Below are 27,136 nucleotides of genomic sequence, written 5' to 3'. Positions count from 1 at the left end.
AGCGCGCATCAGCCCTCAGGAACGGCAACGGCAGGTCAGCAGGTCTGTCGGGTGGAAGGTCGACGTGTCCTTTGAAAGGACGACCTTCCACCGAAGGGGATCGCGAACGATCCGCTGAGAGGTCCAGGACCAGAGCAGGAACAGTCGGTGATCGCTGACGAGGCTCCTCTGCGGCGGACTGTAGCGAAGATGATGAACCAAATAGGCGCCTCCTCACCGCAGGTGAAGGAAGGCCTCTCTGGCGAAGGGAAAGGTGAGCCTTGCGACGAATACGCCCTCTGGGGGCCGTTGGATCAGCAAGCTGACCTTCTGCAGTCCTCCGAAGAGGAGTCTCTGTAAGTGAACTCCCCCGAGGGAGAGAAACACTAGCAGGAGAGACTGTTGGACTTAGTTTCTTACTCGTTGGTTGAGCAGGAACGGGAGAAACTAAGCCTTTAGCTACTGCGGGATTTGAAGAGGCAGAGGTATTAGGAGATACCACATTGGATACCTCTGACACCATAACGTCGACAATCGACAGAGGATCAACCTCTGCCAGAGTCGGCGATTGCTTGACAGCGGCACCCAATCGGATGTAGTCAAGTACTGTTATGCTTCCTTGGAGGGCGAACCCTCGAGCCCCAAGGAAGACCAAAGCTGCAAAAGATTTGTTAGTGCCACATCCTCCCCCGGGGGGGGAGAGGTGGAGCTGCCTCGCTAGGGGAGGCAACGCCATCTCTCGAACCCCGAGCTTGGAAAACAGTACCATGGTCTACACTACCACTCGACGGTCTCTCGAAAGAGACCGAACGAGTGGGAGCTTCGGAGGAGGTTTGGGCATCTGAAGAAGAGTCCTTGGGTTTTTCTTTTTTCAAAAAAACCTTCGAAGGAGAAATATCCCGCCTGGACTTCTTCTTACGTCGCTGCGAAAACCTCTCCCACTGGGAGGTAGACCACGTCCTACACTCACCACACTTATTATCTCTGTCACACCATTGGCCTCTACAGCAAGGGCAAAGGGTGTGAGGGTCTGTCTCGACCGCTGACATGAATGTTCTGCAGGGGCGGTCGGGTAATCCAGGGCAGGTGCGCATAATCGCAGAGGCCAACTTCACACACAAACCTGTCACGAAGAGAAAGCAAAAAAAGGATTAAAGGCTGCCAATGAGCGGCAAGAATGAGAGCAGACACGTCCGACTACCATCTGAGCCGAGAGCAAAGTGAGCTCAAGCACAGGTGTGTGTGTGTGGGGGGGGGGGGGGGGGTGTAAGCAAGCTACTCTCCCCTACCCCCGCTAACTAGCGGTGGGGTAGTAAACCCTCGTTAAATTTTAATGGCTCATCATTTCAGCTACGCCGAAAGTAATACCCCCTATTAAATAGCGTGGTTTGTATTTCAGTTACGGAACAAAAGAAATTTAATAGATCGTAAGTTTCTGTCCAACAAGTTAAGTTGAGACTCAGCAGCAGAAGACCAGACAGAAGAAAAATACTCGAAACAAGGTAGAATGAAAGAATTAAAAAACTTTTTTTAGAATAGATTGATCACCGAAAAGACACAGACCTAATGTGTTTCTCAAAAATAAATTTGCTGTCAAGAATCACACCTAAAATCTTAAAAGTCATTCAAAGTTAAAGAAACATTATCAATACTTGAGATCCGGATGTTGAGGAGCCACCGCCCTTGACCTACTTACAATCATACTTTGTTTTGTTAGGATTCAACTTCATTCCCCATAATTTGCACCATGCACTAATTTTAGCTAGATCTCTATTAAGGGATTCACCAACCCCAGATCTACAATCAGGGTATGGAATTGATACAAAGAGAGTAGCATCATCTGCATATGCAACAAGCTTGTTTTCTAGGCCAAACCACATGTCATGTATATATAGTATGAAAAGCAATGGGCCAAGAGCACTACCCTGTGGAACACCATATATCACATTCCTATACTTACTATGGTGCCCATCAACAATAACTCCTTAACCCTTTAACCCCCAGGCTATTTGGAAATTTCCAACCCTTAACCCCCAGGGTTTCTTTTCAAGCACATTTTGCAATATATATTTTTTAAATTGCTCTAACGGCCTTAATTTTCCTCATAGAGAGGTCAGGTTGGTCTCTTTCTCTTGGAAAATGTCTGAAGTTTCTCAAAAAATTATCAAAAATATGCAAAAAAAAAAAAATGTAAACAGCAGTTTTTTGCAAGGACGTACCGGTACGTCCATGGGGGTAAAAGGATGAGTTTTGTGAAACGTACCAGTACATCCTTTGGGGGTAAAAGGGTTAATACAATACAAGGGATCTATGGTCGTGGTTCAATCACGCCCCAGTTTTCTATACCGACACTCAAAGAGTGAGCGAGCTCTTCTCATCTTGTGACAATGTATCATTAAGGTTTTTTTCTCTTCTTTCATCCTACATATTTCACTTCATGGACTTCATGACATCGTACACGCCGCATGTCTCATATGTCTTGAGCCGCGGTGAAAACGGTGTGGGCCAAGTGTGTGTGCGTGGCCGTTGCAAAGCCACGACCACCCAAAACAATATACCCAGCTACTGGCATTCTGTCGTTTCCGCCACCCTTCTTCATCTCTTTCTCAGGAGGCTGATGGCTAACGACAGAACCCAATACTCGGACACGAGTGGGCGCCGACGACGACAACGACGACACGCCGGGAACCTGAAATGAAGCTGTGAATTAGAACCGATACAATTTTGTAACCTTTAAACTACTTAAACTAAATTATTATTTAAGAACCTAAAAAAGAAAAAATATACAAATACCACTATCAGTCAATCTTTTTTAGCGAGGCAGATTTGCACCGACTCGCAGCGGTGCCCCTTTAGCTCGGAAAAGTTTCCTGATCGCTGACTGGTTGGACGAGATAATTCTAAACAATCAGCGATCGGGAAACTTTCCCGAGCTAAAAGGGCACCGCTGCGAGTCGGTGCAAATCTGCCTCGCTTAAAAAAAATTGACTATAGATATTTCTACCCTAATGCAATGCTTACGGAATTCTAATCATAATCATCCATATTTCTTATACTAATATCATCATTATAGATATTAATACATACATACACACATACATATACCAAGGCGCTTCCCCCAATTTTGGGGGGTAGCTGACATCAACAAATGAAACAAAACAAAAAGGGGACCTCTACTCTCTACGTTCCTCCCAGACTGACAAGGGACTCAACTGAGTTCAGCTGGTACTGCCAGGGTGCCACAGCCCACCCTCCCACATTATCCACCACAGATGAAGCTTCATAACGATGAATCCCCTACTGCTGCTACCTCCGCGTCATCCAAGGTGACTGGAGGAAGCAGCAGGGCCTACCGGAAATGCGTCACAATCGCTCGCCATTCATTCCTATTTCTAGCATGCTCTCTTGCCTCTCTCACATCTATCCTATCACCCAAAGCTTTCTTCACTCCATCCATCCACCCAAACCTTGGCCTTTCTCTTGTACTTCTCCCATCAACTTTTGCATTCATCACCTTCTTTAGCAGACAGCCATTTTCCATTCTCTCAACATGGCCAAACCACCTCAACACATCCACTCTAGCTGCTAACTCATTTCTTACACCCCTTCTCACCCTCACCACTTCGTTCCCAACCCTATCTACTCGAGATACACCAGCCATACTCCTTAGACACTTCATCTCAAACACATTCAATTTCAGTCTCTCCATCACTTTCATTCCCCACAACTCCGATCCATACATCACAGTTGGTACAATCACTTTCTCATATAGAACTCTCTTTACATTCATCCCCAACCCTCTTATTTTTTACTACTCCCTTAACTGCCCCCAACACTTTAACTGCCCCCAACACTTTGCAACCTTCATTCACTCTCTGACGTACATCTGCTTCCACTCCACCATTTGCTGCAACAATAGACCCCAAGTACTTAAACTGATCCACCTCCTCAAGTAACTCTCCATTCAACCTTTTACCACCTTCCCTTCTCGTACATCTCATAACCTTACTCTTACCCACATTAACTCTCAACTTCCTTCTCTCACACACACTTCCAAATTCTGTTACTAATTGGCAAAGCTTCTCTTCTGTGTCTGCTACCAGTACAGTATCATCCGCAAACAAAGTTATTAATAATGTCATTATTATTATCAATAAACAATATGATCGTCAAATATTTCCACAATGGACATTAGGCATTCCAGAGGCCAGTCCTAAGGGATCCAAGCAATATCAAAAGAAGATGAAAAGCTTATTGGAAAGTAACCAAAATAGCAAAGGGACGGAAAGCCGTGCAGCTTGAGAAAAGTCACCATGAAAAAACCCCACTCGAGTGACATCTACATTTGTAAACGGCAGTAACCTATCACCCGAACTCGTTTGAGTCACTCGTCTTCTGGGAGGAACATAGAGAGGAAATGTCCCCCTTTTTTTTCATTTGTTTGATGTCGGCTACACCCCAAAATTGGGGAAGTGCCTTGGTATATGTATGTATGTACTTCCAGCCGAACAGACGTGCAAGAAACGCTATCAATTTGTCTTCGATGGAAATGCAATTTTAATCCAAGAATATGAAAAAATGCTTTTTTCATAAAAACTAAACAGGATTTGAGCCACTAAAAGACATATGTATAAAACTCAACACACACGGAACCAAGGATTTTCAGTGTCTAGCATAACACCAACTCGACTCCTTTCAGTCTTTGTTTTCTTCCCCTCACTCATTTCTTCCTGTCCTGACTTTTTTCAAACATATTTGTACCTTTCTTAACTCAATGATAATAGAAGCAACTAAATAATGCTATGAACTTTAGTGTAAAACAGGAAATAAAGGATCTTTTACACAGATTTAAGATCAGCGAAATGATTACATGGTAGTAATAAATGCCTTATACAATCATTCAAATTATATCAACAAATAAAAGGTTCTCAAATGGAACCTCATTTTCATTACTCTATAATAATCGTTGCCATCATCTCCTACGCCTATTGACGTAAAGGGCCTCGGTTAGATTTCACCAGTCGTCTCTATCTTGAGCTTTTGAATCAACATTTCTCCATTCTTTTTAATCTATAACCTAACCCTTTTACCCCCAGGCTCTTTGGAAATTTCCAACCCTTAACCCCCAGGGGGTTATTTTTTTCCCAGCACATTTTGCAGTATATTTTCTTTAAATTGCTCTAACAGCCTTAATTTTCTTCATAGAGAGATCAGGTTGGTCTCATTCTCTTGGAAAATGCCTGAATTTTCTCAAAAAATTATCAAAAATATGCAAAAAAAAAATGTAAACAGCAGTTTTTTGTAAGGACGTACCGGTACGTCCATGGGGGTAAAGGGATGAGTTTTGTATTCCATCACTGGAAGGGCCAATTCCTATCGTGTCGTCATCATAGACAACAGGTTTTCTTGCTTGCTATAATTGAAACTGCCGGGATTTTGCTGAAGCCTCTTGGGGGACTGCTTTGCCGATTCATTTTGCTGGCAATTCTTATAGTTGAAACCTGAAATGAAAGAAAAATCTCAAGTCACATGCCACTCCATGGGTCAGGATTCATGATTGAAACAAATTTACATGCTTATTGAATATACTAGATTACTGAAGAAGATCGGTACTATGTAGTTTCTAATAGAACTAGGTTTTTTCGGTGCTCTTCCAAAACGAGATTTGCCATTCTATGACACTCATCTGCTATTTATGGCAAAAGCAATTTGAGGAACATAATAAACATAATATAAATTATAGGTAATTAAGATAATTTAATACTGATCCATGCGACTGGCGAGCGCAACACATTCACATACCACAGTGAGTATACGTTTATTTGCGAGAGAAGCAAGCCACGGCCAAGGAAAAAATATTAGAACGACGGCAAATAATGATGCTTATGATTGGATCATGTTAAATGAGTAGACAATAAAACTGGGAGTGTTAACAAGCTCATTTCTCAAGTATAATGATTAAAAAATGACAATTTGGAAAATCACATATTGGAATTAGAGGGGCACTCAGTAGAGCACAAGACCTCTGTCAAGGCAACCTATTTCTTGACCTTGTATTAGTTGGCGTGGATATTCATACTCTCAAATATGAACTAAGTTTGAATTCTCAGTGACAACGATGTCCAAAGGTATGGCTGATTGCGTGAATTGCACATTTTGCTTAACTGAGACCTTGACCTTCCAAAATTTAACCCTTTTACCCCCAGGCTCTTTGGAAATTTCCAACCCTTAACCCCCAAGGGGTTATTTTTTCCCCAGCACATTTTGCAGTATATTTTCTTTAAATTGCTCTAACAGCCTTAATTTTTGTCATAGAGAGGTCAGGTTGGTCTCATTCTCTTGGAAAATGCCTGAATTTTCTCAAAAAATTATCAATATGAAAAAAAAAAGTTTTTATAGCATTTTTTTGCAAGGACGTACCGGTACGTCCATGGGGGTAAAGGGATGAGTTTTGTGAAACTTACCAGTACGTCCTTTGGGGGTAAAAGGGTTAATAATTTCCAGCTTTTTATATAAGTTAATCCCAACAAGTTTCATCACTCTACAATTAAAATTGTGGCCAGGTAGCCGTTCATAAACGCGGGGTAAAATGTTATTTTCCTTAGTAAAATAAATTTTTGAATATACTTACCCGATGATCATATAGCTGCAACTCTGTTGCCCGACAGAAAAAACCTACGGTCGGGATACGCCAGCGATCGCTATACAGGTGGGGGTGTACATCAACAGCGCCATCTGTCAAGTAGGTACTCAAGTACTCGATGTCAACAAAGAACCAATTTTCTCCTCTGTCCACTGGGTCTCTATTGGGGAGGAAGGGTGGGTCCTTTAATTTATGATCATCGGGTAAGTATATTCAAAAATTTATTTTACTAAGGAAAATAACATTTTTCAATATTAAACTTACCCGATGATCATATAGCTGATTCACACCCAGGGGGGTGGGTAGAGACCAGCATTACATGTTGACATTATTATGAGCTAAGTATTCCGTATTTCATTTTAGCAGTTATTCAAAATAACAAGCATAAAATAAATAAGTACCTGGTAAGGAAGACGACTTGAACAATTACTCTGCCTTTTTAAGTACGTCTTCCTTACTGAGCCTCGCGATCCTCATAGGATGCTGAGCGACTCCTAGGAGCTGAAGTATGAAGGGTTGCAACCCATACTAAAGGTCCTCATCAAAACCTCTAATCTAGGCGCTTCTCAAGAAATGATTTTGACCACCCGCCAAATCAAGTAGGATGCGAAAGGCTTCTTAGCCTTCCGGACAACCCAAAAATATTTCAAGAGAAAGATTAAAAAGGTTCTGGAATTAGGGAATTGTAGTGGTGGAGCCCCCACCACTACTGCACTCGTTGCTACGAATGGTCCCAGAGTGTAGCAATTCTCGTAAAGAGACTGGACATTCTTAAGATAAAAGACGCGAACACTGATTTGCTTTTCCAATAGGTTGCGTCGAATATACTTTGCAGAGATCTATTTTGTTTAAAGGCCACGGAAGTTGTGACAGCTCTAACTTCGTGTGTCCTTACCTTCAGCCAAGCTTGGTCTTCCTCATTCAGAAGGGAATGAGCTTCTCGTATTAACAGTCTGATAAAATAGGATAAAGAATTCTCTGACATAGGCAAAGATGGATTCTTAACTGAACACCATAAAGCTTCAGACGGGCCTCGTAAAGGTTTTTAAAATAGAACTTAAGAGCTCTTACAGGACATAATACTCTTTCTAGTTCATTTCCAACCATACGATAAGTTTGGAATATCGAACGATATTGGTCAAGGCCGAGAAGGCAGCTCGTGTTTGGCTAGAAAACCAAGTTGTAGAACATGTAGCCGTTTCGGATGAGAATCCGATGTTCTAGCTGAAGGCATGAATCTCACTGACTCTTTTAGCTGTGGTTAAGCATATCAGGAAAAGAGTCTTAAAGGTGAGATCTTTCAGGGAGGCTGATTGAAGTGGTTCGAACCTGTCTGACATAAGGAATCTTAGAACCACGTCTAAATTCCAACCAGGTGTAACCAAACGACGCTCCTTCGTGGTCTCAAAAGACTTAAGGAGGTCCTGTAGATCTTTATTGTTGGAAAGATCTAAGCCTCTGTGACGGAAGACTGATGCCAACATGCTTCTGTAACCCTTGATAGTGGGAGCTGAAAGAGATCGCTCTTTCCTCAGACATAAGAGGAAGTCAGCTATTTGAGTTACAGAGGTACTGGTCGAGGATACGGATACTGACTTGCACCAGTTACGGAAGATTTCCCACTTCGATTGGTAGACTCTAAGGGTGGATGTTCTCCTTGCTCTAGCAATCGCTCTGGTTGCCTCCTTCGAAAAACCTCTAGTTCTCGAGAGTCTTTCGATATTCTGAAGGCAGTCAGACGAAGAGCGTGGAGGCCTTGGAGTACCTTCTTTACGCGTGGCAGACGTAGCAGGTCCACCCTTAGGGGAAGTGTTCTGGGAACGTCTACTAGCTATCGAAGTACCTCGGTAAGTTATTCTCTCGCGGGCCAGAGGGAAGCAACTAGCGTCAACTTTGTCCCTTCGTGAGAGGCGAACTTCTGCAGTACCTTGTTGACAATCTAGAACGGAGGGAATGCATCTATATGAACTACTGCTGGGTCCGGGATAGGTGAGCAAAGTATTGGGAGCCTCTTGGTCATCGAGGTTGCGAAGAGATCTATGGTTGGCTGGCCCCAGGTGGCCCAAAGTCTCTTGCATACATCCTTGTGGAGGGTCCATTCTGTTGGAATTATTTGTCCCTTCCGACTGAGACAATCTGCCATGACATTCAAGTTGCCTTGGATGAACCTCGTTACTAGTGATATGACTAGACCTTTTGACCAGGTGAGGAGGTCCCTTGCGATCTCGTACAACGTCAGAGAGTAGGTCCCTCCTTGCTTGGAGATGTACGCCAAAGCCGTGGTGTTGTCCGAGTTCACCTCCACCACTTTGCCTTGAAGGAGAGACCTGAAGCTTTTCCAGGTCAGACGTACTGCCAGAAGCTCCTTGCAGTTGAAATGCATTGTCCTTTGACTCGAGTTCCATAATCCCGAGCATTCCCGACCGTCTAATGTCGCACCCCAGCCTACGTCCGATGCGTCCGAGAAGAGAACGTGGTTGGGAGTCTGAACAGTTAGGGGAAGACCCTCTCTAAGGTTGATATAGTCCTTTCACCAAGTCAGACAAGACTTTATCTTTCCGGAAACCGGGATCGAGACCGCTTCTAGCGTCTTGTCCTTTTTCCAGTGAAAAGCTAGATGGTATAGAAGAGGACGGAGGTGTAGTCTTCCTAGTGACACAAATTGATCCACGGATGACAGTGTCCCTACCAGACTCATCCACAGCCTGACTGAGCAGCGTTCCTTCTTCAGCATCTTCTGGATGGACAGCAGGGCTGGGGGCTGATCGTCTTGTTCAGCAACGTCCTCATCAGAGGGTTCCTCATCCGAAACTGATGAGGAAACGGCAACGGAGTGGGCAACGTCTGACTCGCTGAATCCGGTCGCACTGGTGGATGCGTGACGGAGCCGGACGCAATATCATGGAACTGCTGCACAGTCTGTGAACTGTCAACAACCATGGGTGCGCGAGGAAGTACAGCGTCAACCCGAAACTGTCTAAACCGTCTGGGTTGTGCAGTCAACACCCTACCGGGTTGGTGAGGTTGACGCACTGCGTCACAACAAGTCACCTCTGCTGGTTGTTGAACGTCCTTAACGTCAACAACCACCTCCGAGCGTCGCTTAACGTCAACGTGCGACTGGCAACCCACACTGGGTCGCATCGGTGGAGGAACCACCTCAACTGGCAGACGCGAGTAGGTTACCTCAGCGTCAACAGGGCGCACAACCGACCGGTTGGAAGGTTGTTGGCCAGAAGGAGGAACCACCTCAACTGGCAGACGCGAGTAGGTTACCTCAGCGTCAACAGGGCGCACAACCGACCGGTTGGAAGGTTGTTGGCCAGAAGGTTCTTCTCCGCATTTAAGTCCTCTATCAAGGACGCAAGCTTGGACTGCATGGCTTGCAGCAAAGCCCATTTAGGGTCTACGGGAGCAGGTGAGGCAACAGACGGGGTTAGCGACTGAAGCGGAACCGTTTACCATCCCTGAAAGCCTTGTTATGTGTGACATAATAGTACAGCAAAACTTCAAAGGCTTGACAAAAGCTGAGAAGTTGACCTGTAAATAACTTGGAGCGTCTCCTGGCTAGGCGCCAGGGCGAGTCTACCAGAATTGAGAAGTCTATCTGGGCAGAGGCATGAACTCCCAAGCCGAGAACTTCTCTCGTGTCATATCAGACTCTCGCTCTATAAGCCAGTTTAAAAGAAGGGAAATCAAAGGCTGTATCCCTAAAAACTCCTCCTGGTGCAAAAACCAGTCGCCTAGCCAACGTAACGCTCTCTATGAGAGCGAGAGAGCACTAGCTTAAAAACAACGGCTTCGAAGTAGCTAGGCCTAGTGTAAGTTCTGACGTTTAGGCGAACGAGGAGCAGCAGTTACAAGATCCGGACGAAGATCCTTAAAAAAAATCATCATGATTTAATTAAAGTCCATAGGAGGCTAAGCAGCTTAAGGCTCCTCTCCATCTGACAGAGTCCTCAAGGGAATATCAGTAGGAGGGAGAACAGCAACTTCCTCATCCACAGGAACCTTGTCCGATAAAAGCTAGGTTACCTCAGTGAGTCTCTCACTGGTGCATAAGTAGCAGACCAGAAGGCAACGTCATGTAACTGCTTGACAGTCTGTGAACTGTCAACAACTGAACTGTCAACCACAACAGGTGTGTGAGGAAGGCAACGTCATGTAACTGCTTGACAGTCTGTGAACTGTCAACAACTGAACTGTCAACCACAACAGGTGTGTGAGGACGTACAGTGTCCACTCGAGACTGCTTTGACTGTCTAGACTGAGCAGTCAAAACAACTCTAGAATGCGGAAGTTGACGCACCGCGTCAAAACAAAACAACTTAGACTGTTGTTGTACCTCGCGAACGTCAACGGAAGATTCCGTGCGTCGCTGAACGTCAACATGCGGCTGGCAGGGTACACTGGAACGCATGGGTGGCGGGACTCATTTGGAGTGCGGGAGAAGGTCGCCTCAGTGTCCACAGGACGCACAACCGTGGTTGGTTGTAGGCTAGAGGTTGGTGCAGTGTCAACCTTCTCCGCACGAAAGTCCTGCATCAATGACGTTAACTGAGACTGCATGGTCTGCAGCAAAGACCACTAGGGTCTACAGGAGCAGGTGCGGCAACAGACGGTGTGACTGCCTGATGCGGTACCGCTTTGCCTCTCTTAGGAGGTGAGCAGTCGTCGGAAGACTGCAGCGAGTCCGAACTGACCCAGTGGCTACAACTGGGCCGTTGGACTTGCGCGGAAAGGACCGACTTGCGCTTAATAAGCCGCGAGACCTTGGTCCATGGTTTCTTACGAGAAACCTCTTCCGCAGACGAGGAATAAATGGGCTCTCTCGTCTTAGAGTGGGTGGGGCGATCTTGGGTAGATACGCCCGAAACCACAGAGGGAAAACGTCTGTTCGTTGATCAAGGCCTCTCGAACCCATAAGTCGTTCGACATTACTTCTCCCCTGGGCTTGGGAGCTTGTAAGAGGTCCCGGACTAGGTGAACGACAGGCACGAACAGACGAACCCTCGGACGCAACACTGTAACACTTTGCGCATATCACTTTATCGATTTTCTGTTTTGCACTTATTTCACTGAAATCGAAACTTTTACTGATTTCTACCTGAAACACGCAATTCTACCCTTCATTAAAAGGTAGTAATTGCGAAATCAGTCGTATAATGCAGCTCATTAATATTAGCAAAAAACAGAAAACATATATAAAGATAAAAAATTCAGTGGCTGGGAAAGAGACTAAACACTAGTTCAAATAAACTACGTTTACAATCTCTCACCGCACATAGCCTGGGGACGAGAATAAAAAACTAAAAACGTTTTACCTTCCTCCCCTTACAGAGACTAAGGACGAGAGTAACACGAGAACAACGTTACCCCGCTTGAACGGAACGTTTTCTCTCCTCTCTCTCCCTCCGTCTCTATCTCTCTCTCTCTTTCTCTCTTGATTTCGCACCTAAGAGAAGAGCCCAATTATATATCGTTAAAAAAAAACATGTTATTTGACTAAAGGAAAAAACTGAAAGGTTTTCCAAATAAAAAGTTCCTTTAATTTAGAATTTAAAACATTTAAGCTAAGAAAGAATGAACAAAACGTCAGAATCGATTTACTCTTACTGCAAAGTGAAACCGTGATACACTCTCTCTCTATCGTAACGATAGAGCGCATGTTGAACGTCCTGAACGTCAACAACTGCGTAGTCTAAAAAACTAAACGTTAGTTCATCTTTGAAAACAGTACGAAGACTATCAAAGAAATTCTTTCATAAAACATTAAATTTAAAAAGTTTTAAATTCTTTAAAGGCTAAATACGATATAACGGGCTCAACGTTGATTAACTTCGGTTCCAAGTTAGGACCGCCTACTATCAGGAAAGGTCGCATATAAACAAAACATAAAAATTTATTTTTATATGTTTATAATAAATGGAAAGTTAATCGAAGAGGCCTAATAAAGGCGGAGAGATATAAAATATATAGATCTATAACGTGTAAAGCAAAATTACTAAAAACCTAAACACACTTCCGTCTAAGGGAAGGGTCGGCCATTTAAAAGTGAAAGAGAGTCCATACTCTCCTTGTCACCATAATTAAATCTATCCAAAACGAGTTCAAGTTTTGAGATGAAGATAAAACACCTGCATAGCGAAAGCTCAAAACTAGAAATGTGTACTTCACCAAAATATGTGAAAACCAATCCAGTAAGCAATAGCGAATTTAGTAGGTCTTGCCGGTGGCACGACAGAGAGAAAATTGATTCTGTGTTTACATTGAGTACTGAGTACCTGCTAGACAGATGGCGCTGTTGATGTACACCCCCTACCTGCATAGCGATCGCTGGCGTATTTTGAACGTAGAGTTTTTCTGTCGGGCAGCAGAGCTGCAGCTTATATAATCACCGGCTAAGTTTAATATTGAAAAATTACTTTTTCAACATGAAACTGCACATCCGAGTCGATAGGCCGGCCTGATTTTTAATGCGTTGCACAAGAGTTGCGTCAGCTTACAACGTAGGAGGACGTCCGCTGAGCTCCAGCGGCTAACTCGCCGTCTTCCACTGAGTAGACAAGGACTAACATTTCATCTTTTTTTGTTAACTCTAATCATAACAGTAATATTTTTATTAATAATTTCATTAATTTCAATAACAGTAGTCTCCTGGTAAAGTAAATCATCGGCATACATCCTTTATCAACGACAGCCGAACTGCAACTAGCCGGCTGGCGGATGAAAACAAGTGAGCAGGGTTGCAGTACAGTTTGGCTGCTAATAATTTTTTTCAACACCCCTACTGCACCACGAGGCTGATACGCGAATCATAGTGTGTACTGGGCTTAACCAAGTGGCTGAAAGTGTTGTAAGCCTAGATAGGCTGCATTCAATGACTGTATAGCATGTTGATGCGAAGGGACTTGTATTCTAGGGACCAGTGTCTCAATGTCAGATGGTCCTCGGAGAAGATCTGGAAGGGGACACTCTAAGGGAGACCCTGTAGTCGATTCTCATCTCTCAGCCACAATAGAAAATCGGATCGGGTGTCTTGCTTGACCGGAATCTGTGGCTTTATAGACGCCAATGCAACGGTTGTAGGCAGAGGCGACCGTGCAGAACGAGCTTTTCCAGTGAGGTCATGTGACCTAGTATGGGATGAGCTGCTCCCTTGACCTGGGAAACCTTGTCTTGGGATGGATAGACTTTCCTTGCTACAGTGTTTACATCCACATTCTCTACGTGGGAAAAAGGTTACGACTTCTCTTGATTTATCACAATCCCAAATTGCGACAAAGCGATAGGAGCCTGCCCTGATGCTGATAAAGTTGGGTTTCTGAGTCTGCTAGCATTAGCCAGCTGTTTAAAGACCTAATCAGACACATCCTGTAGGCATGATCCCATGCCAACACCTACGTCAATACTCGAGTGAATACCAGGGCTGCTTTGGATAACCTGTAGAAAAATTACAGGACAGAATTAAAATGCTTTGCTCCTTGGGACAAAGTGTAGTAGCCCAGCGGCATAGTAAGAAATATGAAACCAATTGTTCAAATTGTTCTAAAAGCACCAAAATTGGCACACATGTGGATTAATACATTCTGAACAATTTTGGATATGGAGGCATTCAAGATTCTCCCCGTAGCACATTTGGCGGCCATTTTTCAAAATGGCCGCTATTTACCGTTAGCGTCATTGAATATGTACCATAATTTGTCTTTTTGTGGATGCTAAAGGTGATAAGTGTGCTAGAGGTGATAAGTATTGTACAATTACACATACTTCTGTGCTTACCAAATAATTTGGCTACCATTTCACAAGAAAATGAATTTTACTTTGCAGCGGCAGCGTTGGTGGCAGTGACGGCGGCTGCAGTAATAGTATAGTGTTGATAGTCATGGTGCTTGTAGTAGTAACTTGTGGTAACATGGTGGTGTTTTGTGTCTTTGCAGGTGAGGCAGCAGCAGCACCACCTGACATCAGAGACGCGTTGTTCCAGACTGCAGCCATGGCAAAGAAGTTCCAACTGGTCGATACTTTTGAGCAACGTACTCCCACAACACCTCCTGAGACAAACTGGAAGCTGTGTCTTGTATGTCAAGAGGAGACAACAGAGTCACTTGTCTGCCCAGTACTGTCTAAACGCCGAGACCCTGGGAGTGGATACACGACAATGGCTGCAAACTTGGTCAAATTTGATGAACTCGGAGAACTGCCAAGAACTGTTCAGTTACAGAGACTAGATGAAGGACAAGGTGTTGAGGCGACAATGGTTGCCCACCAGGCCAAGTGGCATAAAACATGTATGCTCAAATACAATAACACAATGCTACGAAGAGCAGAGAAGAGACGCATCGCAAGCAGCTCAGCATTTGATAGTACTGACAATGTCCAGGCCAAGCGCGCCAGAACACACTCTTCAGAAGCCACTACCAGCGGCACCTCCTGCTTTTTCTGTGGAAAGTCTGGCACAGAGACCCTACATGAAGTAACAACCTTCCAGGTGGACACACGCGTACGGAATCTAGAAGAGTTCTTCAGGCATGAAAATCAGCAATGCCCTCCAGCTTTATCTGACGGAGGGAGACTGTACCTAGGGAGCAAGAGTGACTTGCTGGTGTGCCTTGAAGGCCATGCTGAGCCTCAGTTTGAAGCTCCTACTGTCACTGCTGTTGTCCTCGATGGAGCAGTAATCGTACAGATGTTGAAGCCGGGTACTGCCAACACGTTCGAGGAATATGCACAGCAAGTGTTCATCCCATACGTTGTACAACGTTTCCAACATGTATCACGTCTTGACCTTGTGTGGGACAGCTACAGAGCAGATTCCCTGAAGGCATCAACCAGAGAACAGCGTGGAAAGGGAGTACGTCGGCGTGTTGTCGACTCAGCAGTCATACCAGGAAATTGGCAAAGTTTCCTGCGAGTTGATAGCAACAAAGTGGAGCTCTTCAGCTACCTCTCCACCATGCTTGCAGAGTCCTTTCAAGAAGAAGGCAAGGAACTGGTCGTCACTGATGGGGAGCAGGTGATCTGTGTTCCACAGCAAGAGGATGTCAACTCACTCGCACCATGCAACCAAGAAGAGGCAAACACCCGCATGATGCTACATGTAGCACATGCTGCACAACATGGTCACCACCAGATACAGGTTCGAACAGTAGACAGTGACGTCGTGGTCCTAGCAGTGATGGTAGTCCAGAAACTACCAGCTGGAGACGAACTCTGGGTAGCCTTTGGGACAGGCAAGAACTACCGCTACATTGCAGCCCATGAAATAGCTTCCTCCCTTGGTCCAGAGAAGGCATGTGCTCTTCCAATGTTTCATGCCATCACAGGGTGTGATACTGTGTCAGCCTTCGTCGGACATGGGAAGAAATCTGCCTGGGCAACATGGAACACGCTGCCAGAACTCACTGATGCCCTGCTGAGTCTGGCAAATGCACCCACAAGCATCCAAGAGGATACAATGCATGTCATCGAGAGGTTTGTCATACTCCTGTATGACCGCACAAGCAAATGCAAGGACGTCAACAAGGCGAGAAAGCAGCTCTTTGCAAAGACGAACTCTGTTCAGAACATCCCGCCAACCTACGCTGCTCTGGAGCAGCATGTGAAGAGATCTGCCCTTCAGGGTGGTCATGTCTGGGGCCAGGCATTGGTACCAACGCCCGTGCTCCCTCCACCAACAGACTGGGGCTGGCATCGGAGTGATGATGGGCTCTACACACCACTCTGGACCACACTCCCTGAGGCATCCAAGGCCTGCTATGAGCTGGTGTCTTGCGGATGCAAGAAAGGCTGCAAAAACCGCTGCAAGTGCAAGAACGCTTCACTGCAATGCACTGGTCTATGTTTCTGTGAAGGCGAATGCCAGTAGATTGGGACAGAAAACTTGCTAACCAACATTATGATCTGTAGACATTCATAATTCTGGTGACCAGATTTGTAAAGTTCGGAATCATAATTAACATAGTGTGGCAAAATCTACGTTATTGTATTACATGTATGTACTGCAGGATTACACAAGTACTGTGCCTAGAGACTGGGCTTTTGGTCGACTATATAACTACAATCTGACCATACTGTAAACTTCCCGTACTCTGTGTATTATTTTGACTAGCAATTTTGCCAGCAATTTGAAATAAAAAAGCAACTTGAGCAATTAAAGTGTGTTCCTGAAATCAGGTACTGGTTATTAGAGGTATTATGTCATTGAGTATTGAAATCTTCATCAAATGTCCACTTTTTCCACAAAATGGCGGCCAGTTTGGGGGCCATTTTTGAGAAGATTCATCTAAATATCTGTTAAACATTTATTGATGTTAATTCTGATGTAAAAAAAGGGAATTTTGGCCAATCTAGCACCAAACTAACGACACATAATGAAGTCTATGTAATGACGCTAATGTTAAATGGCGGCCATTTTGAACAATGGCTGCCATATCTTCCTAAGGGCTAATCTTGAATGCCTCCATATCCAAAAATGTTTAGAATATATTAATCTACATGTGTGCCAATTTTGGTGCTTTTAGACCAATTTGAACAATTGGTCTGCTATGCCGCTGTACTATAGGTATTTCCTTGAAGAACAATTTAGGGGAATGTGAAAGTAAGCATTCCTGAGGGTAGAGATTACGAAATCATTCTTGCCGGCAGCCAAACATTAACTAGCAGCTATGGCCGACACCTCGTTACATGTTTTTAACTGACGAGTTCCAGCTGCGCTTAAATCAATTCCCATATTAAAGGACAAAGGTTTGTACAGTATTAGTGTAGAAACACGTGGGAATCTTGTAGCCACCACTCGGAAAATAATTTTAATGGTGAAAATTAATATCAACTGGAAATTTCGGCGGAATAAAATGAACAACAGAAAATATGACAGGCAAAAATTTCTCCTAAATACATCAGACATACCACTTGTCTGTCATTCATGCCCTTCAAAACTAAAGGAGTGTACAGGTAAACGCAATATTCGGCAGCAGGCTGGTGTGAAATCGGTTACTAGGTGATGTTAAACCTTGTTCAAGATCGTTGATGTGCAACGTAACATCTCGGCAATTGAATGAGCACTACGAGAAGTCCATGGTGGATGAGTCATGAGGAAAGAACAGCTGACTTGTGATCATGTTTCTTATTGTGCAAGTATAAAGGAATATTTCCCCTAATCCCAGAATCAAGAGGATCATATTTCTAACTACAAGCATGAGAGAAGTGTAATGACCAATATCTAATCACTTGTACTCGTGAAAAGTACAGTACTGTATCGTCACTCTTATGAACTAGGAGACAATCCGTAGTTCCCGATCGAACGTGCAAGTGGGAACTCCTTCCCAGTCACCATGAGCCACAAGGAGACCAATGGCTGTGTTCCTGTTTCCCTGGACCTAAACGCCAAGAGAAAACCAATCTCAAGGAGACCAAGGATTGTATTCCTGATCACAATTACACGAGAGAAACCCAAAGCGATGGAACACGCATCTTCTTTCTACCCTTTGATAAGAAATTACCTGTAGGCAGACGGACTGCAGTGTTCCTCGTGTCCAAGAGCTATGAAAAGTGCAGTGCCTTTCATCCTGACAACCATAGCTCAGGCCCATACGAGATCAAGCATAGTACGGTAGTAGGACAGTAAGCCCCTGACCTAAGAAGAGAGATCGGTTGAGCATCCAGGATAATGGGGACGAAAGGGCGAGCCCTTCACCTCATAGACAGTGTACACCGGGCACCGCTAATGTAAGAGCGTAAACTATAGTGTACCGAGATGGCTTCACAGTCTGGGTTGGTTCTCGATACCACACCATCCCTCTAACATGTAAGCGGCAGGAGTCTCCAGCGAGCCCTCTGTCGATCGTTTTTCCAGGGCTTCTTCGATGATTTCTCCTTCTTGGAATGAGCAATGTCTACAGAATCTAATAAAGACATGAAAAGGTGGAAGACTTAGAATACGAGGAGTGCACATGCTTCTTCTTGGCACCCTTATTTGGGATCAAAGACTGTGGGAGTTGGAAAGACACAGTAGGGGCAGCTTCAGAAGTCTCGACCGCAGAAAAAATCTGCAGACAGATCACCAGAGATGCCCAAGGAAGACCGTTTTCCATAGGTTGAAATTGTTGTCATCGTTGTAAAGCCACGCAGAGCAAGGGAATGACTGCAAACGGTCAAGACCCCCGAGGGGGAGGTACAAAAATTATTACATTATTGGCAGGTATGCACATAAACCTATCACACATTTGTGGCTTTACCCATAACAACTGCATATCCTTGAGTTTCCAATTCAATTTATCCAGTTTTACCCAGAGACAACAGTATGTCAGCCCACTTAACCATTTATTCTAGATCATGACCTTCTATGCCTATTGACGTAAAAGGGGCCTCTGTTAGATTTCACCAGTCGTCTCTATTTTGAGCTTTGAAATCAATACTTCTCCATTCATCATCTACTTCACTCTTCAAAGTCTTTTTTCTAGAAAGAAAAAGTAAACAATAAAAACAGCTTGTGGCTGAAGTCAAAAGTGAGTGTCTAGCTGACTGTGGAGTGGCAGGACTTACTCTCCAACGACCCCGACGGCTCCCGGGGAATCATAACTCCCACATCATAGTTTGAACGGCCTTTCCACCTTTACTCAAGTCATACACCTATTAAAAGGTCGATGATTTGTATTCACGTAGGAACAAAAACTTTTCTAGTGTTTGTCATAAAATGTTACAATTGAAAATCTATATTTCCAAAGGGAAGCAAACAAAAAGATACGACATGACCTGACCTAACCTAAGATGGCCACCCTTACCTACAGGGGGTTCTGTCCACTACCACCACCCTTAAGACTTGGTATCCTTACTTTACCTTACCCTAAGGTAGGCTGTATTCCTGTGTTGTTTCCCCAGTCTGCTTCCCTTTGGAAATATGGTTTCCTTTAGGAAAGTATGACTTCCTGGCAGTAAAGGACATCAATACTGTTCAAACAGCTATGAACACACCATTAGTTCTTATTCTATGCAAGAGGGAAATGCAGATATATTCGTCATGATAACAACAACAAAATCCTCACCAACCATGATAATAAGGATGACCTCTTGTGAGCCCTTTGTCGATCATTTTCTGGGGCTTCATCAACATCTTCTTGGCAGTGGCAGCGTCTACAGGACCTAAAGAAGACAAAGGTTGTAGCTTAGCTAGTAATAATAATAATAATAATAACAACAACAATTGTTCCACAATAATGAACATAACATTTCTAGAAGTGAGTGTAGACGACTGGCAAAAAAATGTCACCTGACAGAAAAAAAAGGCTCTGCTTGGCGACTTTGATGGCGATTGCAAGTGGCAACCAGTTCTGGCACTATAGAAAGTGGGATATTACTGTCTGAAGGCATAGAATTTGGATAATTTTATACAAATGTATTCTTCTTCACGCAAGGGGTTAACTACTGCACTGTAATTCGTCAGTGGCAACTTTCCTCTTGGTAAGGGTAAAAGAGACTCTTTAGCTATGGTAAGCAACTCTTCTAGGAGAAGGACACTCCGAAATCAAACCATCGTTCTCTAGTCTTGGGTAGTGCCATAGTGTTGCACTGTCTTGGGTTAGAGTTCTCTTGCTTGAGGGTACACTCAGGAACACTTCTATCTTATTTCTCTTCCTCTTGTTTTGTTGAATTTTTTATAGTTTATTTAGGAAATATTTATTTCAATGTTACTGTTTGTTCTTAAGATATACTTTTCCCTGTTTCCTTTCCTCACTGGGCTATTTTCCCTGTTGGAGCCCCTGGGCTTATAACATCCTGCTTTTCCAACAAGGGTTGTAGCTTAGCAAGAAATAATAATAATAATGATGGGTTCAAAATATTCTATCCATTACAATTTCTTAACCCTTTTATCCCCAAAGGACGTACTGGTACGTTTCACAAAAGCCATCCCTTTACCCCCACGGACGTACCGGTACGTCCTTGCAATAAAATGCTATAAAAATTCATTTTTTCATATTTTTGATCATTTTTTGAGAAAATTCAGGCATTTTCCAAGAGAATGAGACCAACCTGACCTTTCTATGACAAAAATTAAGGCTGTTAGAGCAATTTAAAAAAAATATACTGCAAAATGTGCTTGGAAAAAAATAACCCCCTGGGGGTTAAGGGTTGGAAATTTCCAAATAGCCTGGGGGTAAACGGGTTAATTAATAACAGGGCAAACTGTATTGTAGGACAATATCCCCAATGAAGAAAATAAACATCTCTGGTGTAATTATACGGAATTTGAACAATGCCGATGAAAATAGGCTATATGGCAGATATCCTTACTTTTTAAAACTCTAGAAGTTATGACCGACAAACCACATTTCTAATGAGAATCAAAGATAAGGTTATAACCAAATGTAGGATTCACAACCTAACCTAACGGGTGACACTACAACCATTTCGAATAGTTTTAATTTTGGGGGATGTGCGTCGAGAGAAAAATTTATTCACACAAAAGTAATTCTTCTTCAATATTCAACATAAAAAGTCTATAACTGTTTGAGGTAAGAGGAAAGAACCATTAAATTGCCAATGTTTAAACTCAAAATTAATCAACTTGAATCAATATCGATTTGTAACTATAGTTGAGGGTAAAACTCTATGCTTAATCGGGTCCAATTTCCTAAATTCTGTACAGCACACACTCCTTAGTCCAAAGTATCCTTAGCTTGTCCTAGGACAAGTCGCAACCCTATGCTTAGCGGTACGTTGATAATAGGGAAGCCAGTAGGATACGGCTCCCAGGGTAGGTTAGGTGGGGATCCTGGCTTTACTTTACAGTTTATCAGGTAACTATTGTAACCTGAATTATTACAATAAATCGTTACTAGAGCATTCATAAATCTCTAATAACCATCAATTACTGGGTAAAAATAACCTAGGTAATCAAATTGTAAGTTTTTATACAGTAATTGATAATGCTTTAAGTATTAGCCCACGGGGCAAACCCGCATAGCAAAACATATTCCACTTGCAATGAGATATTTAATTGCGAGCGAAGAAAGCATACGGCAGAGCAAAAACCAATAAATCATTAGGTTATTATCATTATTAACTCTTTAACCCCCAGGCTATTTGGAAATTTCCAACCCTTAACCCCCAAGGGGTAATTTTTTCCCCAGCACATTTTGCAGTATATTTTTTTTTAAATTGCTCTAACAGCCTTAATTTTTGTCATAGAGAGGTCAGGTTGGTCTCATTCTCTTGGAAAATGCCTGAATTTTCTCAAAAAATTATCAAAAATATGAAGAAAAAAAAAAATTTTATAGCATTCTTTTGCAAGGACGTACCGGTACGTCCATGGGGGTAAAGGGATGAGTTTTGTGAAACGTACCAGTACGTCCTTTGGGGGTAAAAGGGTTAATTGCTAAGCTACAACCCTAGTTGGAAAAGCAGAATGCTATAAGCCCAGGAGCGCTAACAGGGAAAATAGCCATGTGAGGAAAGGAAACAAGCTCCTGTATAAACTATAAAAACTTTAACAAAACAAGAGGAAGAGAAATAAGAGAGAATAGTGTGCCTGAGTGTACCCTCAAGTAAGAGAACTCTAACCCAAGACAGAGGAAGACCACGAAACAGAGGCTATGGCACTACCCAAGACTAGAGAACAGTGGTTTGATGTTGGAGTGTCCTCCTAGAAGAGCTGCTTACCAAGAGAAAAGTGGCCACTGAACAATTACAGTACAGTAACCCCTTGGGTGAAGGTGTTAATTGAGGAGGGAGTTTTAACACAATGCACACTGTTAAAAATGATTCCATAGAAAACGGGATGAAGAGTCGGATTTCCTATGCGTCTGGAAGTCCTGGAAAACTAAAGTTCCAATGTTTTGACTATGGTTCCCTACTATTTAAAGGTTTAAAGGCCGCTCATAAATGGCAGAGGCAAGAGACAGTGACGTTGCCCTATCAAACAGGACAATGCCCTAGAGACTGACCATATATGCATACAATTAGCACTCAAGCACACACTCCACCCAAGCTAAGACCAAGGAGGGCCAGGCAATGGCTGCTGGATACACCTATAGGCTTCTCCAAAAACCCACATCCTTAGCTCACAAGGATGATGAGGCTACAGCATCAAAGAAACTAACGACTTTGAGCGGAACTTTAACCCCAGTCTGGCGTTCACCAGTCAGGGACGTTACCACATCAGCAACCATGACTTTTTTATGATGAAGAATCTAGGAAATTAAGTTAAAAACACCAAAGTAAATATGTGATACTTTAATTTCAAGCCAAATACACGAGCCATATATTATTGGGGCAAAACACCCAGAGTTTTTGAACAATTATGGAAGACCCCCAGTGGGAAACCAGTGTTTTTGAGGTGGTGAAATACTTTAACAAGTGATTTTCAGCAATAATAATTTTCAGAAATTCAAAATAAGCACAAGATAACCAGTTGGAAAAATATATGGTTCATGTAAGTGGCTGCAAATTAAAGTATAGTTATCTATGATTCGCTCCACGTCCTTTTAATGATTTTTGTTCCGCCGTGGCCTGCTATGCTCGCAAAATTAACATTACTTAAATGCTCCTATGGTCTGGCAAGCAAACGGAGAGCGTTTTCATCATGATCGATTGCCGACATTGATGAAATTACGCTAAATTTTGGAAAAAAATTACACCAACTTACAAAATATTGTATTTCCCTCTTGGAGATACTTTTATGTGATGGTGGTAAAGCTGACATTGAAGGAGAGAGAGAGAGAGAGAGAGAGAGAGAGAGAGAGAGAGAGAGAGAGAGAGAGAGAGAGAGAGAGAGAGAGAGAGAGAAAAGCATTGTAATCAACATCTGGAAACATGCGCATAAATATCTGGAAGCTCGTTAAAACGCCCAGGTAATGCTTATGTCATACATAAAACACAACAGCTGGCAAAAGCAAATTCAAGGAATATATGCACAATAACTCGCAATCGATGAGTTAGAGTAAGAAATAGCCTTCACATTTTAATCAACCGGTATGCGAGTTATTAACCCTTTTACCCCCAGGCTCTTTGGAAATTTCCAACCCTTAACCCCCAAGGGGTTATTTTTTCCCCAGCACATTTTGCAGTATATTTTTTTTTAAATTGCTCTAACAGCCTTAATTTTTGTCATAGAGAGGTCAGGTTGGTCTCATTTTCTTGGAAAATGCCTGAATTTTTTCAAAAAATTATCAATAAGAAAAAAAAAATTTTATAGCATTTTTTTGCAAGGACGTACCGGTACGTCCATGGGTACCGGTACGTCCATGGGTACCGGTACGTCCATGGGGGTAAAGGGATGAGTTTTGTGAAACGTACCAGTACGTCCTTTGGGGGTAAAAGGGTTAAGGTGTTTTGAACATAATTGATGATAATTTATAATGCAAAACCATAGCTTTTAAAAACCTGGATTTCTGCCAGATATTATTAAAAATATTAAGAACATCTATATTTACTACATTTCTGTTTTTAAAAGCAGTAAAAGATATTGTTAAAATAAATATTTACTGGGAACCTAAGGCTACAAGGTGTTCCTGAATATATCTTTCTTATTACTAGCCCAATCGTTTTTCCTTATGGGGAAGATGTGCTTTAATATGATCCAATACACCATAATATGAAGTTGTTTTATATTTTCTAAGTTCAGCCCAAGAAGGAGGTCCGGGGGCTTGCCCCCGGTGTGACGGTCTGAACGATCCCCCGGTCTCAGAATTCTCCTTGATAATCTGCGCATGCGCGAACATTACCGTTTGCCAGTGCATACGAGGTTGATGTTTTATTTTCCTGTAATGTTAGCGTGGGCAGCTCAACATTACCGCTTGCCAGTACATACAAGCTTGATGTTTTATTTTCTTGCGAGCGAAGCGAGCTAATGGCGGAAAAGAACCATTATACAATGTCAAGGAGAATTCTGAGACCGAGGGATCGTTCGGACCGTCACATCGGCTAGGGGTTTGTGACCTGGGAAATACTAGGTTCGGTTAGGTTGGGTTTGTGGGGTTTGTATGATAGAGACAGTGGTTGGGGGGTCGCAGGGGGGGCGTTAGCCCTCCTGTTAGGTCATTAGAAAGGTAAGGACACGGCTTGCAGGTCAGGTTAGGTGGGGAAGTTTGGGCTAGTTGTTGTCCATTTTTCTCGGCGTGTCCCCATAAACTACAAAAGCTCCGTAAATATATACCCAGCTGACCGGTGTGACGGTCTGAACAATCCCCCGGTCTCAGAATTCTCCTTGACATTGTATAATGGTTTTATCCGCCATTAGCTCGCTTCACTCGCATGAAAATAAAACATGGAGCGTTTGTAGTGTGACGGCCAGATCCCGTAAAAAACAGGAATATTCTGAACTGTGGCCGTCGTTCTAAAAACGAATTTGGCGGGAGAAGGTAACTTAAAAAACCCACCTAACCTATGCTAAAAGCCGTATCCTTACCCAGGGGGGCTGTGCACCCCCTCTTACACAACATATTTAAGATCCGTAGACCCTTTCCAAACGTTTTTATTCTATATAAGATAACAGTCGGAGCGACAATAAGCAAATTAGGACGCTTGGCCGTAGCGCTACAAGCTACCCTAAAACATCAAGCTCGTATGTACTGGCAAGCGGTAATGTTGAGCTGCGCACGCTAAAATTACAGGAAAATAAAACGTCAACCTCGTATGCACTGGCAAACGGTAATGTTCGCGCATGCGCAGATTATCAAGGAGAATTCTGAGACCGGGGGATCGTTCAGACCGTCACACCGGTGCTACAGTAAATATATACCAAACTGTGCGTCCCACCTAACTACAAAGGCTCCAAGTTTCCCCAAGTCTTTCTAAAAGGGAAATAGCCTTTTAGGAAAACAATTTAGTACATCAAAATAACACCTAAAAACAACAAAAACCAAAAAACTATGATAATTTTGAATACTTTTCAGTTGACCGAAACTTACTAAGCTACGCATGTCTGTGTTTAGTAATAGCCGTGACCTAATACCTTAGTTAAATAGCTTAGAATAAGGCTAAAAATGCTATTCAATTATAATACAATTACCGGAAACTAAGATAATCAACGAATAATATCAAAATGACGACATATCAAAGCCAAAATACGACATAAACAAGGAAATTATGGCTTGGGGTTTTTGGGAGCAACCGGCAACTGTTTTACAAATAAGGCAATTTTAACAAATAAACACAATGTTATAACTGTTATCACAACCTAAATTTAAAGTTTGTTTGTTAATTAATATAATTACACAAAAAAACAAGGATAATATGCTATAATTTATTAAATAATGGATAATAACTTACATGTAAACACCTAAGAAGCAGAGTTTTAGTCACGTGGTGGCAGTAGTAGTGGCTGGAAAGGTTCTACTTATGCAACGGCTCTCCTTTAATAATCCAGTTCATAGAAAAATATGAATTAAATGTCTACAAAACTTTAAAATAGATGAAAAAGTTGATAAAAATGATAATTATTGTTCTCTTCATCTTATTTTATGTTATACAAAACTTTAAAATAGATGAAAAAGTTGATAAAAATGATAATTATTGTTCTCGTTATCTTATTTTATGTTATACAAAACTTTAAAATGGATGAAAAAGTTGATAAAAATGATAATTATTGTTCTCTTCATCTTATTTTATGTTTTATATATATTTAATGTACCTATTTAATGCACTATTTCCATACAAAACTTTGAAATAGATGAAAAAGTTGATAAAAATTATAATTATTGTTCTCTTCATCTTATTTTATGTTTTACATATATTTAATGTACATATTTAATGTACTATTTCCAGGAGACAGAGTTCTCACCATTTATTTCCTTATTTCCTTTCCTCACTGGGCTATTTTTCCCCTATTGGAGCCCTTGGGCTTATAGCATCTTGCTTTTCTAACTAGGGTTGTAGCTTGGCTAGTAATAATAATAATAATAATAATAATAATAATAATAATAATAATAATAATAATAATAATATGCCGGCAAGCGTTTTCAATCTAAAAGCATATTATTATTATTATTATTATTATTATTATTATTATTATTATTATTATTTGTTTCGATAAAATGTTATTTCATTGTCTATCCCTAAATATAGTTATTGAAATTATTAACATGATATTCAATTTTGTCTATATATATATATATATATATATATATATATATATATATATATATATATATATATATATTTCCATGGCCTTTCTAATGTAATTGATCAGTGGCTACTTTCCACTTGGTAAGGGTAGAAGAGACTCTAGCTATAGCAAGTCTCCTAGAAGGACACTCCAAAATCAAACTTTTGTTTTCTAATCTCGGGTAGTGCCATAGCCTTTGTACCATGGTCTTCCACTGTCTTGGGTTGGAGTTCTCTTGCATGAGGGTACAGTATAGCACACGAATCTATTATGTTTCCTTATTTTCTTTCCTCATTAGGCTATTTGCTTTAAAATCTCACAATCAAATTTCACATTTAAATTCCATTTTCAATTTTCACGTTTAAACCTTACTTTTAAACTTAACGTTCACAGTTCACTTTCAAACCACTTCC

General features: G+C 42.2%; 1 long non-coding RNA gene across 1 annotated transcript; it reads right to left on the bottom strand.

The window, feature by feature from the left end:
• Nucleotides 1-1,323: 1,323 nt before the first annotated feature.
• On the bottom strand, nt 1,324-25,955 carry LOC137636103 (uncharacterized). Its single transcript, XR_011042933.1, has 4 exons — nt 25,889-25,955; nt 19,670-19,762; nt 5,293-5,480; nt 1,324-2,668 (listed from the first exon to the last, which is right to left on the bottom strand). It is a non-coding gene; the product is annotated as an uncharacterized lncRNA (long non-coding RNA).
• Between the last annotated feature and the right edge of the window lie 1,181 nt (nt 25,956-27,136).

The sequence above is a fragment of the Palaemon carinicauda genome, unplaced genomic scaffold, assembly GCF_036898095.1.
Source record: "Palaemon carinicauda isolate YSFRI2023 unplaced genomic scaffold, ASM3689809v2 scaffold23, whole genome shotgun sequence".
Taxonomy (NCBI): Eukaryota; Metazoa; Arthropoda; class Malacostraca; order Decapoda; family Palaemonidae; genus Palaemon; species Palaemon carinicauda.
This window is presented reverse-complemented; position numbering and strand designations above follow the sequence as displayed.